This window comes from Arachis hypogaea, chromosome 5 (genome assembly GCF_003086295.3).
Source record: "Arachis hypogaea cultivar Tifrunner chromosome 5, arahy.Tifrunner.gnm2.J5K5, whole genome shotgun sequence".
Taxonomy (NCBI): Eukaryota; Viridiplantae; Streptophyta; class Magnoliopsida; order Fabales; family Fabaceae; genus Arachis; species Arachis hypogaea.
In genome coordinates, this window is record NC_092040.1 from 85,786,118 (window position 1) to 85,798,539 (window position 12,422).

At 39.4% G+C, this 12,422-nt stretch overlaps 1 non-coding gene across 1 annotated transcript; it reads right to left on the minus strand.

Annotated features, from left to right (window-relative positions):
- Positions 1-422: 422 nt before the first annotated feature.
- LOC112804313 (small nucleolar RNA R71) lies at positions 423-526 on the minus strand. The gene has a single exon (XR_003202925.1). It is a non-coding gene; the product is annotated as a small nucleolar RNA R71 (small nucleolar RNA).
- Between the last annotated feature and the right edge of the window lie 11,896 nt (positions 527-12,422).

The window sequence follows — 12,422 nt, forward strand, 5'->3', positions numbered from 1 at the left end:
TTTTCGAACAAGAGAAGGACATGGCAGCCGAAAATAATAATAATAATAATGCAAGGAGAATGCTTGGTGACTTCACAAAGCCGACATCCAAGTTTGATGGAAGAAGCATCTCCATTCCTGCCATTGGAGCCAATAACTTTGAGCTTAAGCCTCAATTAGTTGCATTAATGCAACAAAACGGCAAGTTTTATGGACTTCCATCTGAAGATCCTTATCAGTTTTTAACTGAGTTCTTGCAGATCTGTGAGACTGTAAAGACCAATGGAGTTGATCCTGAGGTCTACAGACTCATGCTTTTCCCTTTTGCTATAAGAGACAGAGCTAGAATATGGTTGGATTCACAACCAAAGGATAGCCTGGACTCCTGGGATAAGCTGGTCACTGCCTTCTTAGATAAATTCTTTCCTCCTCAAAAGCTGAGCAAGCTGAGAGTGGATGTTCAAACCTTCAAACAAAAAGATGGTGAATCCCTCTATGAAGCTTGGGAAAGATATAAGCAGTTGACCAAAAGATGTCCATCTGACATGTTTTCAGAATGGACCATATTAGATATATTCTATTATGGTCTCTCTGAATTTTCGAAAATGTCATTGGACCATTCTGCAGGTGGATCTATTCACCTGAAGAAAACGCTTGAAGAGGCTCAAGAACTCATTGACATGGTTGCAAACAACCAGTTCATGTATACCTCTGAGAGAAATTCCGTGAATAATGGGGTCCCTCAGAAGAAAGGTGTTCTTGAAATAGATGCTCTGAATGCCATATTGGCTCAGAACAAAATGTTGACTCAACAGGTCAACATAATCTCTCAAAATCTGAATGGATTGCAACATGCATCCAACAGTACTAGAGAGGCAGCTTCTGAAGAAGCTTATGATCCTGAGAACCCTGCCATGGCAGAGGTTAATTACATGGGTGAACCATATGGAAATACCTATAACCCATCATGGAGAAATCATCCAAATTTCTCTTGGAAGGATCAACAAAAGCCTCAACAAGGCTTTAATAATGGTGGACGCAATAGGCTAAACAATAGTAAGCCATATCCATCATCTTCTCAGCAACAGACAGAGAATTCTGAACAAAACACTTCTAATTTAGCCAATATAGTCTCTGATCTGTCAAAGGCCACTTTTAGTTTCATGAATGAAACCAGATCTTCCATCAGAAATCTGGAAACACAAGTGGGCCAGCTGAGCAAGAAAGTTATTGAAACTCCTCCCAGTGTTCTCCCAAGCAATACAGAAGAGAATCCAAAGGGAGAGTGCAAGGCCATTGATTTGATCAAAGTGGCCGAATACACTAGGGAGGAGGAGGACGAAAATCCTAGTGGGGAAGACCTCCTGGGACGTCCTTCAAGCAAGAAGGAGTTTCCTATTAAGGATCCAGAGGAATCTGAGGCTCATCTAGAGACCATAGAGATTCCATTAAATCTCCTTCTGCCATTCATGAGCTCTGAAGAATATTCATCCTCTGAAGAGGATGAAGATGTGACTGGAGAGCAAGTTGCTCAATACTTAGGAGCTATCATGAAGCTGAATGCCAAGCTGTTTGGTAATGAGACTTGGGAAAGTGAACCTCCCTTGCTCATTAGTGAACTGGATACTTGGATTCAGAAAACTCTACCTCAAAAGAAATAAGATCCTGGCAAGTTCTTAATACCTTGCACCATTGGCACCATGAGCTTTGAAAAAGCTCTATGTGATCTTGGGTCAGGGATAAATCTGATGCCACTCTCTGTAATGGAGAAGCTGGGAATCATTGAGGTACAACCTGTCTTGTTCTCATTACAATTGGCAGATAAGTCAATGAGACAAGCTTATGGAATAGTAGAGGACGTGCTAGTAAAGGTTGAAGGCCTTTACATCCCTGCTGATTTCATAATCCTAGACACTAGGAAGGAAGATGATGAATCCATCATCCTAGGAAGACCTTTCCTAGCCACAGCAGAAGCTGTGATAGATGTCAACAGAGGAGAGTTAGCCCTTCAATTGAATGGGGACTACCTTGTGTTTAATGCACATGGCCATCCCTCTGTGACAGAAGAGAGTAAGCATGAAGAGCTTCTCTCAGTTCAAGGTCAAGAAGAACCCACACAGTCAAACTCTAAGTTTGGTGTTGTGAGGCCACAACCAAACTCCAAGTTTGGTGTTCAAATTCCATATCCAAACTCTAAGTTTCGTGTGGAGACAACACACTAAATTGATCTGATCATCTTGTGGCTCCATGAGAGCCACTGTCAAGCTATTGACATTAAAGAAGCGCTTGTTGGGAGGCAACCCAATTTTATTTATCTAATTTTATTTTATTTTGTTTTAGTGTTATTTTTGTGTTGAATTAGGTACATGATCATGAGGAGTCACAAAAAAATCAAAGAAATTAAAAACAGAGTCAAAAACAGAAGAAAAAATTTTTTTCACCCTGGAGGTAGCGCAGACTGGCGTTCAACGCCAGTAAGATGCATCTGGCTGGCGTTCAACGCCAGTACAGAGCATCTTTCTGGCGCTGAACGCCCAAAACAAGCAACAACCTGGCGTTTAACGCCAGGACGTGCACACAGAGGACAATCTGGCGCTGAACGCCAGAAACATGCATGAAACTGGCGTTCAACGCCAGAAACATGCATTACATGGGCGTTTAACGCCCAGAACATGCACCAATGGGCGCTTGAACGCCAGAATGATGCATGGAGGCAATTTACATGCCTATATGGTGAAGGAATGGTATTTCTTTTCACCTCAGGATCTGTGGACCCCACAGGATCCCCACCTCAGGATCTGTGGACCCCACAGGATCCCCACCTACCATATTCCCACCTTACCTCCTAATCCTATTTTTGTGATTTGAATACCCCATGTCACAATTCCCAATATTCTTCATCAATCACCTCAATTCCTCTTCCCAATTACCCCATTCACCATTCACATCAACCCACTCTTCCCCATAAACCCCACCTACCTTCATAACATTCAAATTCAATTTCCCACCCATTCCCACCCAAAATGGCCGAAACCTAACCCTCCCCTCTCCCTATAAATACCCTTCCATTCTTCTTCATTTTCACACAACACAACCCCTTTCTTCTCCCACATAGCCGAACCCACTTCCCTCCCTCTCTACCATATTCTCTTCTTCTTCTTCTACTCTTCTTTTCTTTCTTGCTCGAGGACGAGCAAATTTTAAGTTTGGTGTGGTAAAAAGCCTAAGCTTTTTGTTTTTCATCACCATCAATGGCACCTAAGACCGGAATTTTCTCAAGAAAAGGAAAAGGGAAGGCAAAAGCTTCCACCTCCGAGTCATGGGAGAAGGAAAGATTCATTTCCAAAAGCCATCAAGACCACTTCTATGATGTTGTGGCAAAGAAGAAGGTGATCCCCGAGGTCCCTTTCAAGCTCAAAAAGAATGAGTATCCGGAAATCCGACATGAAATCCAAAGAAGAGGTTGGGAAGTCATAACCAACCCCATGCAACAAGTCGGAATATTGATGGTTCAAGAGTTCTATGCCAATGCATGGATCACTAGGAACCATGATCAAAGTATGAACCCGAATCCAAAGAACTATATCACAATGGTTCGGGGGAAATACTTAGATTTCAGTCCGGAAAATGTGAGGTTGCCATTCCATCTACCCATGATGCAAGGTGATGAACGCCCCTACACAAGAAGGGTCAACTTTAATCAAAGGTTGGACCAAGTCCTAAGGGATATATGTGTGGAAGGCGCCCAATGGAAAATAGACTCCAAAGGCAAACCGGTCCAACTAAGAAGACTGGACCTCAAGCCTGTAGCTAGAGGATGGTTGGAGTTCATCCAAAGATCCATCATCCCTACAAGCAACCGATCTGAAGTTACTGTGGATCGGGCCATCATGATTCATAGCATCATGATTGGAGAGGAAGTGGAAGTTCATGAAGTCATCTCCAATGAACTCTACAAAATAGCTGACAAGCCTTCATACATGGCACGGCTAGCCTTCCCCCACCTTATATGTCATCTTTGTTACACAGCTGGAGTTATCATAGATGGAGATGTCTCCATTGAAGAAGACAAGCCCATCACCAAGAAAAGGATGGAGCAAACAAGAGAAGTTCCTCACGGCCCTCAAGAAGAACATGAGGAAGTTCATCATCAACAAATGCCTCAAGGAATGCACTTTCCTCCCAACACCTATTGGGAGCAACTCAGCACCTCCTTAGAAGATTTGAGCCATAATGTGGAACAATTAAGGGTGGAACACCATGAACACGCCCTCACTCTCCAAGAAATAAGAGAAGATCAAAGAGCAATGAGGGAGGAGCAACAAAGGCAAGGAAGGGACATAGAAGAGTTGAAGAACATCATTGGTCCTTCAAGAAGAAGACGCCACTAGAGGTGGATTCATTCCTTGTTCTTTATTTCTTTCTGTTTTCGGTTTTTAAGTATTATGTTTATCTATGTTTTGTGTCTCTACTTCATGATCATTAGTGTGTAACCATGCCTTAAAGCGATGAATAAAATCCATTAGTCTTTCACCTCTCTTAAATGAAAAATGTTTTAATTCAAAAGAACAAGAAGTACATAATTTTCGAAATTATTATTGAATTTAATTTAATTATATTGATGTGGTGACAATACTTTTTGTTTTCTGAATGAATGCTTGAACAGTGCATATTTTTGATCTTGTTGTTTATGAGTGTTAAAATTGTTGGTTCTTGAAAGAATGATGAACAAAGAGAAATGTTATTGATGATCTGAAAAACATCATGAAATTGATTCTTGAAAAAAAAATGGCGAAAATTTTAAAAAGCAAGGATCCAAGGCTTTGAGCATTAATGGATAGGAGGGCCCAAGGAAATTAAATCCAGGCCTAAGCGGCTAAATCAAGCTGTCCCTAACCATGTGCTTGTGTCATGAAGGTCCAAGTGAAAAGCTTGAGACTTAATGGTTAAAGTCGTGATCCAAAGCAAAAGAGTGTGCTTAAGAGCTCTGGACACCACTAACTGGGGACTTTAGCAAAGCGGAGTCACAATCTGAAAAGGTTCACCCAGTTATGTGTCTGTGGCATTTGTGTATCCGGTGGTAATACTGGAAGACAAAGTGCTTAGGGCCACAGCCAAGACTCATAAGTAGCTGTGTTCAAGAATCAACATGCTTAACTAGGAAAGTCAATAACACTATCCAAAATTCTAAGTTCCTAGAGATGCCAATCACTCTAAACTACAAAGGAGAAAGTGAGATGCCAAAACTGTTCAGAAGCAAAAAGCTACAAGTCCCGCTCATGTAATTAAATTAATATTCATTGATATTTTGGACTTTATAGTATATTCTCTTCTTTTTATCCTATTTGATTTTCAGTTGCTTGGGAACAAGCAACAATTTAAGTTTGGTGTTGTGATGAGCGGATAATTTATACGCTTTTTGGCATTGTTTTTATATAGTTTTTAGTAAGTTTAAGCTACTTTTAGGGATGTTTTCACTAGTTTTTATGATAAATTCACATTTCTGGACTTTACTATGAGTTTGTGTGTTTTCTGTGATTTCAGGTAAATTCTGACTGAAATTGAGGGATTTGAGCAAAACTCTGAAGAAGGCTGACAAAAGGACTGCTGATGCTGTTGGAATCTGACCTCCCTGCACTCGAAATGGATTTTCTGGAGCTACAGAACTGCAATTGGCACGCTCTGAACGGCGTTGGAAAGTAGACATCCAGGGCTTTCCAGCAATATATAATAGTCCATAGTTTATTCGAAGAATGACGACGTAACTTGGCGTTGAACGCCAAGTACACGCTGCTGTCTGGAGTTAAACGCCAGAAAAACGTCATTATCCGGAGTTGAACGCCCAAAACACGTCATAACTCAGAGTTCAACTCCAAGAGATGCCTCAGCTCGTGAATTAATCAAGCTCAGCCCAAGCATACACCAAGTGGGCCCCGGAAGTGGATTTATGCATCAATTACTTACTCATGTAAACCCTAGTAGCTAGTCTAGTATATATAGGACATTTATCTATTGTATTAGACATCTTTGGTCTCAGTTTTGTTTTATTCTTCATCCTAGGAGATCATTGATCACGTTAGGGGGGCTGGCCATTCGGCCATGCCTGAACCTTTTGCTTATGTATTTTCAACGGTGGAGTTTCTGCACACCATAGATTAAGGGTGTGGAGCTCTGCTGTACCTCAAGTATTAATGAAGTTCTATTTTCTTTTATTCAAATCTCTCTTATTCTTATTCCAAGATATTCATTCGTACCCAAGAACATGATGAATGTTATGAGTCAGATTACCCTCATTATCATTCTCACTTATGAACGCGCGTGATTGACAACCACTTCCGTTCTACATGCAACAGAGCTTGAATGCGTATCTCTTAGATTCCCCAACAGAATCTTCGTGGTATAAGCTAGATAGATGGCGGCATTTATGAGGATCCGGAAAGTCTCACCTTGTCTGTGGTATTCCGAGTAGGATCCTGGGAATCCGGAAAGTCTAACCTTGTCTGTGGTATTCCGAGTAGGATTCCGGTAATGAATGACTGTGACGTGCTTCAAACTTGTAACCTGCTGGGCGTTAGTGACAGACGCAAAAGAATCAAGGGATTCTATTCCAGTAGGAGCGGGAACCAACCGGTGATTAGCCGTACTGTGACAGAGTGCGTGAGCATTAGTTTTCACTGCGAGGATGGGATGTAGCCATCAACCATGGGTGATGCCTCCAGACGATTAGCCGTGCGACTGACAACCGCATAGGATCATTTTCCCGAAAGGATGAAAGTAGCCACAGCTGATGGTGAACCCCTATACAAAGCTTGCCATGGAAAGGAGTAAGAAGGATTGAGTAGAAGCAGTAGGAGAGCAGGCGTCCTTGAGCCATACAGCATCTCCCTTCGCTTATCTGAAATTCCCACCAATGAATCTGCATAAGTCTTCTATCCCTTTTATTATTTCTTCTTTAAAATTCGAAAACCCATAAACTATTTTAATCTACCTGACTGAGATTTACAAGGTGACCATAGCTTGCTTCATACCAACAATCTCTGTGGGATCGACCCTTACTCACGTAAGGTTTATTACTTGGATGACCCAGTACACTTGCTGGTTAGTTGAACGGAGTTGTGAACTTCTCTACCAATGCTTGAAACTCTTTTATCACAATTTCGTCCACCAGGTTCCATGAGTGGGCTCTCTTCTTTGCTCCATCCTTTTCTTAGTGATGGGCTTGTCCTCCTCAATGGGGATGTCTCCTTCTATGATAACTCCAGCTGAGTAACATAGATGGCAAATAAGATGAGGAAAAGCTAGCCTTGCCAAAGTAGAGGACTTATCAGCTATTTTGTAGAATTCAAGGGAGATAACCTCATGAATTTCTACTTCCTCTCCAATCATGATGCTATGGATCATGATGGCCCGATCCACAGTAACTTCAGATCAGTTGCTAGTGGGGATGATGGAAGGTTGGATGAACTCCAACCATCCTCTAGCCACAGGCTTGAGGTCCAGTCTTCTTAGTTGAAACGGCTTGCCTTTGGAATCTCTTTTCCATTGAGCTCCTTCCACACATATGTCCATAAGGACTTGGTCCAACCTTTGATTAAAGTTGACCCTTCTAGTGTAGGGGCGTGCATCTCCTTGCATCATGAGCAAGTTGAACGCCAACCTCACATTTTTCGGATTAAAATCTAAGTATTTCCCCCGAACCATTGTAAGATAACTCTTTGGGTTCGGGTTCTTACTTTGATCATGGTTCCTAGTGATCCATGCATTGGCATAGAACTCTTGAACCATTAAGATTCTGACTTGTTGGATGGGGTTGGTTAGAACTTCCCAACCTCTTCTTTGGACCTCATGTCGGATCTCCGGATACTCATTTTTCTTGAGCTTAAAAGGGACCTCGGCGATCACCTTCTTCTTGGCCACAACATCATAGAAGTGGTCTTGATGGGCTTTGGAGATGAATCTTTCCATCTCCCATTACTCGGAGGTGGAAGCTTTTGTCTTCCTTTTCCCTTTTCTAGAGGATTCTCCGGCCTTAGGTGCCATCAATGATTATGGAAAAACAAAAAAAAAAAGCTATGCTTTTACCACACCAAACTTAGAATATTGCTCGCCCTCGAGCAAGAGATAAAAGAAGAGAAGAAGAAGAAGAAGAAAATATGGAGGAGAGGGGGAGAGGTGTATTCGGCCAAGGAGAAGAGAGGTTTGTGTTGTGTGAAAATGAAGAAGAATGGAGGGGTTTATATAGTGAGGGGATCCTATGGGGTCCACAGATCCTGAGGTGTCAAGGATTTACATCCCTGCACCAATTAGGCATGTAAAATGCCTTTCCATGCAATTCTGGCATTTAAACGCCGAAGTGATGCATGTTCTGGGCGTTCAACGCCCATATGAAGCATATTTCTGGCATTGAACGCCAGTTCCATGCTTGTTTCTGGCGTTCAGTGCCAGCTCTCCTCAGGGTGCATTCTTGGCGTTTGAACGCCGGAATGTTGCTTGTTTCTAGCGTTCAGCGCCAGATCCATGCTCTGTTCTGGCGTTGAACACCAGCCAGATGCTCCTTACTGGCATTTAAATGCCAGTAAGTCCTTCTTCCAGGGTGTGATTTTTCTTCTGCCGTTTTTGATTCTGTTTTTAATTTTAATATTTTTTTCGTGGCTCCACATGATCATGAACCTAATAAAACATAAAAGAACAATAAAATAAAAAATAAAAATAAAATTAGATAAATAAAAATTGGGTTGCCTCCCAATAAGCGCTTCTTTAATGTCAATAGCTTGACAGTGGGCTCTCATGGAGCCTCACAGATGATCAGGTCAATGTTGTATTGTCCCAACACCAAACTTAGAGTTTGGTTGTAGGGATTCAACACCAAACTTAGAGTTTGGTTGTGGCCTCCCAACACCAAACTTAGAGTTTGATTGTGGGGGCTCTGTTTGACTCTGTACTGAGAGAAGCTCTGCATGCTTACTCTCCCTTGTTACAGAAGGATAGCCATTGATGAGCGGATAATTTATACGCTTTTTGGCATTGTTTTTAAGTAGTTTTTAGTAAGTTCAAGCTACTTTTAGGGATGTTTTCATTAGTTTTTATGTTAAATCCACATTTCTAGACTTTACTATGAGTTTGTGTGTTTTTCTGTGATTTCAGGTAATTTCTGGCTGAAATTGAGGGACTTGAGCAAAACTCTGATAGGAGGCTGACAAAGGACTGCTGATGCTGTTGGAATCTGACCTCCCTGCACTCAAAATTAATTTTTTGGAGCTACAGAACTCTTAATGGCGCGCTCTCAACGGTGGTGGAAAGTAGACATCCAGAGCTTTCCAGCAATATATAATAGTCCATACTTTATTCGGGAATTGATGACGTAAACTGGCGCTCAACGCCTGTTCCATGTTGTTGTCTGGAGTAAAACGCCAGAAACACGTCACGACCCGGAGTTGAACGCCCAAAACACGTTACAACTTGGCGTTCAACTCCAAAAGAAGCCTCAGCTCGTGGATAGATCAAGATCAGCCCAAACACACACCAAGTGGGCCCCGGAAGTGGATTTATGCATCAATTACTTACTCATGTAAACCCTAGTAGCTAGTCTAGTATAAATAGGATAATTTACTATTGTATTAGACATCTTTGGTCTCAGTTTTATTTAATTATTCATCTTAGGAGACTATTGATCACACTTTGGGGGGGCTGGCCATTCGGCCATGCCTGAACCTTTCACTTATGTATTTTCAACGGTGGAGTTTCTACACACCAAAGATTAAGGGTGTGGAGCTCTGCTGTACCTCAAGTTTCAATGCAATTACTATTATTTTCTATCCAATTAAAATTATTCCTATTCTAAGATATTCGTTGCACTTTAACTTGATGAATGTGATGATCCGTGACACTCATCATCATTCTCACCTATGAACGCGCGTGATTGTCAACCACTTCCGTTCTACCTTAGACCAGGCGCATATCTCTTGGATTCCTTAATCAAAATCTTCGTGGTATAAGCTAGAATTGATAGCGGCATTCATGGGAATCCGAAAGGTCTAACCTTGTCTGTGGTATTCCGAGTAGGATTCCGGAATTGAATGACTGTGACGAGCTTCAAACTCCTGAAGGCTGGGCGTTAGTCACAGACGCAAAAGAATCAAGGGATTCTATTCCAACCTGATTGAGAATCGACAGATGATTAGCCGTGCTGTGACAGAGCATTTGGACCTTTTTCACTGAGAGGATGGGATGTAGCCATTGACAACGGTGATGCCCTACATACAGCTTGCCATGGAAAGGAGTAAGAAGGATTGGATGAAGCAGTAGGAAAGCAGAGATTCAGGAGGAGCACAGCATCTCCATACACCTATCTGAAATTCCCATCATGGAAATACATGAGTAACTTTATCCTTATTTTATGTTTATTTACTATTATTTGATTTTCCAAATTCCATAATTTATTTAAATCTGCCTGACTGAGATTTACAAGATGACCATAGCTTGCTTTATACCAACAATCTCTGTGGGATCGACCCTTACTCACGTAAGGTTTATTACTTGGACGACCCAGTACACTTGCTGGTTAGTTGAACGGAGTTGTGACCACACATAGTAAAGAGCTATTATCTCGAATTAAATTTCATACAAGTACAAAGTGTACGAATCACAATTTCGTCCACCAAGTTTTTGGCGCCGTTGCCAGGGATTTTTCGAGTATGGACAACTGACGGTTCATCTTGTTGCTCAGATTAGGTAATTTTCTTTTCAAAAAGTTTTCAAAAAATCTTTCAAAAATATTTTTTTATTATTTTCGTTTTTCTAAAGAACATTTTCGAAAATAAATAAAGAAAATACCAAAAAATCATAAAATCATAAAAACCAAAAATATTTTGTGTTTCTTGTTTAAGTCTTGAGTCAATTTTTAAGTTTGGTGTCAATTGCATGCTTAAAAAAATTTTTCTTGCATTTTTCGAAAAATCATGCATTCATGGTGTTCTTCATGATCTTCAAGTTGTTCTTGACAAGTCTTCTTGTTTGATCTTGATGTTTTCTTGTTTTGTGTTGTTTGTTGTTTTTCATATGCATTTTTTTATTTGTTAGAGTCCATGCATTAAAGATTTCTAAGTTTGATGTCTTGCATGTTTTGTTTGCATCAAAAATCTTTCAAAATCATGTTCTTGATGTTCATCATGATCTTCATAGTGTTCTTGGTGTTCATCTTGACATTCATAGTGTTCTTGCATGCATTCTTTGTTTTGATCCATAAAGAAAAGAGAAAAACACAAAAATGACATTTTTAATTTTTCTCTCTCATCATTAAAAATTCAAAAATAAAAAAAATATCTTTTCATTTTTTCTCTCAAAATTTCGAAAATTTGAAGTTGACTTAGTTAAAAATTTTCAAAATTAGTTGTTTCTTACAAGTCAAGTCAAATTTTCAAATTTTAAAAATCTTATCTTTTCAAAAATCTTTTTTTTTCAAAAATCATATCTTTTTCATTTTTTTCTTTTTTTCGAAAATTTTAAAAATCTTTTTCAAAATATTTTCAAAATCTCTTCCTCATCTTTATTTCAAAAATTTCGAAATTACACTAACAATTAATGTGATTGATTAAAAAATTTGAAGTTTGTTACTTTCTTGTTAAGAAAGGTTCAATCTTTAAATTCTAGAATCTTATCTTGTAGTTTCTTGTTAGTAAAGTAATTAATTTTAATTTTAAAAATTAAATCTTTTTCAAACATATCTTATCATATCTTTTATATCTTATCTTTTTATCATATCTTTTTCAAAATTTTATCTTTTTCAAAAATTTGATTTCAAAATATCTTATCTAACTTTTTATCTTCTTATCTTTTCAAATTTGATTTTAATATCTTTTTCAACTAACTATTTGAATTTTTATTTGTTTCTTATCTTTTTCAAAACTACCTAACTACTTTTCCCCCTCCAATTTTCGAAAATACCTCCCTCTCTTTCAAAAAAAATTCTTTTTAATTGTTTAAATTTTAATTTTAATCATATCTTATCTTTAATTTTCGAAAATCACTAACCACTTTTTCAAAATTATTTTCGAAATTCTCTATCTCTCCTTCTATCTATTTATTTATTTATTCACTAACACTTTTCTTCATCTCTCTTCATCTCAGATCACCACCTCTATCCTTACCCATTCTTCTTCACTACTCTGCCCTTTTTTTTACTAACATAAAGGAATCTCTATACTTTGATATAGAGGATTCCTCTTTCTTTTCTTGTTCTCTTCTTCCCTATATGAGCAGGAACAAGGAAAAAGACATTCTTGTTGAAGCTGATCCAGAACCTGAAAGGACTCTGAAGAGAAAACTAAGAAAAGCTAAACTACAACAATCTAGAGGCAACCTTTCTGAAATTTTCGAACAAGAGAAGGAGATGGCAGCCGAACCCAACAACAATAATGCAAGGAGAATGCTTGGTGACTTCACAA